Genomic DNA, 6597 nt, shown 5'->3' with positions numbered 1-6597 from the left:
CATATCAGGGTACAGGACGTTAGAACAATGAACTACAGACCACGGAACGAACACATAGGAAAACAGATAGCCACTTGGAATTAATCCTTTGTCAGCTACCTCTATTCTAACTAGACGTTTCGAAGATAAGGCAGAATGTACTCTAGAATAGTCTCTTCCTGAGTAGTGGATCGACCCACTAAACAGTGGAGGCTGCAGGATAGCAATAATACAGAGAAACAGGGCTGTGAGGACAGGATTGGTGAGTGGGAGGTAAGCATAGTGCATGAAGTGGAAATGCAAGGAAGAGAAGCGATGTAGAGATACAGTTTGGTTTGTTGTGGTAGGGTGTGTGAGAAGTTTTCTTGTTATGTGTGGGTGGGACATACAGCGCTTCTAGAACTCAGTTTCACTGACATGGGCAGGTCTTCTCAAGGACCTCATATCACCAGACATCTTGGTCCATTGTCATTTCCTCCGTGAGGCCCAGCGTCCTGAGATCAGTCCTTACCACTTCATCCCATATCTTCCTCGGTCTCTCTCTTCCACGGGTATCATCCACTTTCAGTGACAGGCACTTCTTTATGCAGCTGTCCTCATTCATACGCATCACAGGTCCAAACCAACATAGTCTTCTCTCTTGCATGCTACATTTGATTCCTCTTATGCCCAACTTTTCTCTCCATACATTTGCACTTTGTTGTACATGCATGTTATATCTCTCTAGTCTATGCATTCTGAGCCCATGTCTCACTACCATGGAGTATAGCCATTCATACACAAGCATCGTACAGTCTACCTTTCACTCTGAGGGAGAGTCCTTTTGTTGCCAACAGAGGTAATAACTTTCTGGACTTCCTCCACCCTATTCTTATTCTGGAAGCAATACTGTTAGAGCATCCTCCACCATTGCTAATTTAATCACCTAGAGGAGAGAAACTATCTACAACCTCAAGAGAGCCTCCTGGGTATTTGAGAGAATCTAAGTCCCTTGTACTCTTAGGGCTTATTGTTCTTGCACATCTATCACATTCAAAGATGACTTTATATATACAGTTAACCTCAAAATTATTCATACTCTTGTTAATTTTTGTGATTTTTTAATTTTTGTGATGAAATGAATGCATTTCGTCAAGTTTGTTTATGATTTATATGTGACCAACAAGTGAAAGAACAAAAACAATACGCAATTCAAGAAATTCTTCATTTCAGGGGTATTTTATTCATGGATTTTAAAAAATGCCATGTTCAAAATTATTCATACCATAAGTTTACTGAGTCCAATATTTCCCTTTAATAGTCAATAGCATAGCCTTTGTTTTTTTATGACTGCTTCTAGATGATTCTTGTATATGTCTACAAGCTTCCTCCATGTCTTCTGTGGAATGTTGGCCCACTCTCCTTGGCGAAAGCCTCGAGCTGGGTCAGGTTGGTCGGTTTCCTAGCCATCATTCTGGTCTTCAAGTCTTACCACAAGTTCTCAATCAGATTCAGGTCAGGACTCTGACTTGCCCATTCTAGGATGTTGAAATTATTGTCCTTGAACTATTCCTTCACTACCTTGGCAGTATGTTTCAGATCATTGTCCTGCTGGTACTTCCAGTTGTGGCCAAGTTGGAGTTTCTCAGGGATTCCTTCACGTTTTCATCAAGGATCCTGATGTAATCCTCCTTTCTCATAATTCTTTGGCCTTTGACAAGGTTCCCTGTGCCACTGAAAGAGAAGCATCCCCATTGCATTATGTTCCCACCACCATGGTGGGCACAGTGCTCTTCGGCTTATATGCTTCTCCTTGCTTCCTCCAGCATTTTCAGCATCCATATACCAAATAACTCCAACTTCCTCTCATCAGATCACAAGATAGTTGACCAAAACCTGGGATCTTGCTTCAGATGACCTCTGATGAGATGAACATCTTTTGTTTTTCTGTAAATTTCAACTATATATTTTATGCTCATGTAGTCACACCAGTTTTACACTGCTTTACCTCCTACACTTTGGACTCACACATCTTAACTATTGCCTGAACTTTCTGCACCTCTCCTCATCTGGATTATCACTGGATATACTTATGGATTTCAGGGGACTCTTCTGTTGATGAAAAATCACTCCGATACACCACGACGTTTGAATTTTTAAAAACTTTTTTGAACTTTCTGTTTTTTTCTAACTCCGTATGTTGTTATTTTGCCTCTCTCTTTCTCCTTTTCGTCTTCTCTTTTTCTTTTCTTCTCCTTTTCTCTCCTTGTCTTCTTTTTTTCTTCTCTTCATAACTTTTGAATTTTTTGAACTTTTATACTCCATACGTCATTACTTTACTTTTCTCTCTCCTTTTCTTGTTTTTTCCTTTTTCTCTCCTTTTCCCAACATGCCTGATTACAAATCTTTGCTCCTCCACCTTCACCACCGCCTAAAGAAACACCTTTCTACTCTTCCTTTCTGCTGCTTTCAACCTTCTATTAATCTTTCCCAACTGATTTTCAAAAAAAAAAAAAAAACATGGTTCTCTAGCCACATTCCCTTTCTTAGTTACTGCCTTCCCCACCACCTCATCACCAAAGGTTTCTGCCTCCATTTCCACCCCACTTTCCACTCTGCTTCTGCCATCCTATCTATACTTCATACTACTTCCTACCACCTTATGTATGCCACCATTCATTCTAATCTCTCCAAAATACACACCCTCAACTGCCTTCTCCCTCTCGCTTATTCCATCTTTTTCTCCTCTCTTTCACCTTCCTATGCACATTCCACTCTGCTTCATAATCCATTTAAATCATATTTTTCACAATTTCCTCACTCTCACTAAACAACGTAAACTCCACTCACTCCTCCATTCTGTCACACTTGATGTCACTACCCCACTGGTATAGTGTAGGTATACATTCGGTAGAGAAATGAGTGGATAAGGTGACTGAGGTGGTCAGCATGTGTGATAGAAGTATTAATTTAAGAATGGTCTTGTTCAATGCAACAGTGACATTTATTTCTGCATATGTTCCACACACTGGACAGATAACCACATATGTCAATGCACATCAGCTAACAATTGCTGATCATGTACATGTGTAACAAATCTACATTGAACAGAAGAAAATAGCCAGATAATCTGAAATATGGATATTATTCTCAATGTTGCAGAGGCAAATGTAGATTAAACACAATATACATAGAACAACTTTGTTTAATTGCTTTCATGCATGTTTTTCCATGCTGGCAAGGGTTAGCTGATGCTATTGCTTAAGCACTGTTTTTCCAGCAAAATATCCTTCCTGACACTAACTCATAACTGTTTTCCAGGTGAGGGATCTTTATTTTACAAGTGTTTGAAGGCACTCACAGCTTGTGGTATCCAGAGCTGTCATATAGATCCACATATATGTAATACACACACATACACACGCATATACTACTCTGAAAACCATATTCCATTTTCGATTTCTGTGGTGTTGACAGTCATAAAGTTTTAAAACTAGATGTTCCCTTGCTTTATGAGCCATAGCAATCCAACGTCAATGTGAGACAACAAAAGAAAGATTACTTAATAACAGCTACTTCACTGTCAGCACTTTGATAGATAAATAGAAGGATCATTTCTTATTTACTAACAATCATTTCAAAGTATGTAGAGATAGTAGAGTTATCAGTATTTACTTACTAGCAGATATTTCAGTGTCATTTTTTGTTGTTGTTGAGAGAGGCTCCTCTTTGCCATTTACTTCCTCAATATCATCATCATCATTAAAATGAGGATCGTTTTCAATTGCATGAAGCAAATCTGATGCTTGTAAAAAAGAAAATCCTTTTCACTGTCATTCATCTTCCATTCTTAATACTGTCTTCTCCACACATATTTTACACTGATCATCCTCCTGAGCCAACAAATTATCTCTCCTCTACCACCATATGTCTGCTCCAGACAATAACAATCTGTCTAACTACATGGCATCTCCCACTCTTCTTTTTACGTACCTCACTCTCTTTCTTTTCCCATATCTACTATATCATCATTATTATTATCATCTTGACTCAGGATTTGTCTTATTCCTGATAGAATTTATATGGATAGTGAGTTTCTCCCTCTAACCTTAGATATCCATGACTTCAATAAGCCATTAAATGCTCAGAACCTTTCTTGTTCCTTTGAGACAAACCTTCTGTAGAAGCTCTACAGGACATTCCACTCCAATCTCCTTTACCCATTTGTCTGTTTCATCACTTACAGTCCCTAATTTCGATAAGTCATTAAATGCTCAGAATCTTTCCAATGACCTTTCCTGTTCCTACAAAACAAACCTTCTGTAGAAGCTGTACAGGGTGTTCCACTCCAATCTCCTTTACCCATTTATCTATTTCATCACAATGTGCCAATTATCACAGGTACAATTTTTACAGATATCAGGTTCCAAATCTTTAAAATCTCAACTTTTAAGGAGCTATATTTTTTTCAACTTTTCATCAGCTCTCTTTACAAACCTGGTACCAAATGGACACGATGGATTAATCAGTAAGTAAATACAATTTTCCTTGTCTGTTATATCTGGAATACTATGTTCCACCTTTTTTCTGTTTGAATGGGAAAATTCCACAAAATTGTGCATGTTTCCACCTCAAGTACTCTTTCTACCAGATGATTGTATCATGTACTTTCTGCTTCAAGCTCCAAATTTTGGTAAAGCTTCCAGTGTAAAATGCTTATAACTTGATCATGCTTCCATTTCTTATATTCTCTCAATGCTAACTTGGGGCATTCTGCAACAATGTATGCCATTGTTTCATTCCAAAATCCATACACCCTACATTCTGCTGACACCTCCCCAAATACAAGTCAGTTTGCAGTACTTGATCCCGCAATTATCTTTTTTCAGCCAAAACCCAGAATTTTATTTCACATATTTTCAGTGACCATGCAAAGGCTTCTCTTAAATCTGTTTAATATATTCTCTTTGAATTTCATTTTTGTCTTCTTTTCCAATCTTGATCACCCGTTCTTTATTCACTGCCTGTATCTACTTTTCTGTCTTGTCCTGCAAATAATGAAGTAAGCTGTTTTATTCCATCTGCAGACACTCTTCCACTCTGATCTCTCTTGAATTACAAAATTGGCTGATATCAGCTTTTGGATGGTGGTTCCATACATAGTCAACAGTTTTCTTGTTTTTCTGTCAAAATTTCTACATTTCATCTTTTGTTCATTCCACATTTTCAGCTCCATATCTGACAATTGGCTCTGCTCCTGAATAATCCACAACTCAACATAGGTTAGTGTTTAGTGACTTCAGACTTGAGACCAAAAGGACCTGGAGATACAAACCAATTTGAAAAAAGGGGGTTAAAGAAGATTAAGGAATTTACAAACAGCCAGAGATTTACAGATGACTTTTCTCATTTTAAAATATAATAAAATGTATTCAAAAATATTATTGCAATCAAATTATTTCAAAACAGATTGTTTCATATTCCAAAATATATCACAAGAATCCAATAATTTTGATATTATGTTTATTTACAATTTTTACATTAAAATTATTTCAAAACATAATTTGATATTCCAAAGTACATAACTGGAAACTGGCTTCACTTCAGAAGACATTTGTAGTTACGTACATGTGTAATGGCTTGCTAGTAATGGTTTACATATTTCAACCTGGATTTATCATATATTTTAATTTCAAGTTATTCAATTCCAAAATTTGTATATTTTGAGGTAATTTTATCATTGAAGGCCTTCAATTTATTTTTACAAAATAATTTTTCAAATTTCAATCAGATAATATATAGAGATATATTATCTGATTGAAATTAGAAAGACTATTTTGGAAAATAAATTGAAGGCTTTCGATAATAAATTACTTCAATAGCAAATTCTCATTAGTTAAAAGGCTGGAGAAAGGTAGTTCATTCTTAGCTACATATGTTTTTTAAGTGTAATTAATTTATTACATGCCATTATAGGCATTACATATATGCCACATCTTCAAGTCCCTGAACTGCATGGGTAAGTTGGACAATAATTCTATTCAGAAACCCAGCAGAAACCTAACATTAGTAGGAGTGGCAAGAAAGACAAATAACCAATGAGATAGCATGGTTATTGTCAAATAAGCTGAACAAGAAAAAATGTGTGGCTAATTATCATTACGAACAATTTGACATCTGATCAAAGCCTGGCAATTAGATAATCAATTGTTCTCATATTTTGTTCTATTTAGGATATCATCAGCTCTGTGTGTCTTGTTTTTTGAGAATATCTTGTTTAGGAGAAGGAATTATTTTTGTGTCAAAACGTTTACTTTTTTCTTTATTCAGAATATGGTCTGCTGTGTTAAATGGATTTCAGGAGGTCAAGAATTTTATTGAATTGAATAGCAAGTTCCTTTTCTGTTGAGAATATGATCAGTTGTGTGTATATATTGTGTTAAATGGATTTTTAAGGTGGTCAACAATTTTATTGAAAGAGTCAGGAGTTATTTTTCATTTGTTTTGTGGTGTGTTTGTGTGTGAGTGTGTGTATGTTTTGTATTTTGAGAATATGTTGTTTTGAAGAAAGGAATTATTTTTGAGTCAAAAATTTTATATATGTTTGGATCGAGAGGTATTATTTTTCATATATATATA

General features: G+C 36.1%; 1 protein-coding gene and 1 long non-coding RNA gene across 2 annotated transcripts in view; one reads left to right on the top strand and one right to left on the bottom strand.

Annotated features, from left to right (window-relative positions):
• The window catches only part of LOC128251582 (uncharacterized), an 8117-nt gene extending 2771 nt beyond the window's left edge, over window positions 1-5346 (top strand). Inside the window, exon 3 of the long non-coding RNA XR_008267181.1 lies at window positions 5189-5346. This is a non-coding gene — a long non-coding RNA (uncharacterized LOC128251582). The remainder of the gene's footprint in view (window positions 1-5188) is intronic.
• Window positions 197-6597, bottom strand: part of LOC106872101 (E3 ubiquitin-protein ligase XIAP) — a 42697-nt gene continuing 36296 nt past the window's right edge. The window contains exon 6 of the mRNA XM_052978443.1: window positions 197-5279. The gene's annotated coding sequence lies outside the window, so the exon portion shown is untranslated. The remainder of the gene's footprint in view (window positions 5280-6597) is intronic.

This window comes from Octopus bimaculoides, chromosome 2 (assembly GCF_001194135.2).
Source record: "Octopus bimaculoides isolate UCB-OBI-ISO-001 chromosome 2, ASM119413v2, whole genome shotgun sequence".
NCBI lineage: Eukaryota > Metazoa > Mollusca > Cephalopoda > Octopoda > Octopodidae > Octopus > Octopus bimaculoides.
The sequence above is the reverse complement of the archived record's forward strand: the minus strand, read 5'-3'. Positions and strand labels throughout refer to the sequence as shown.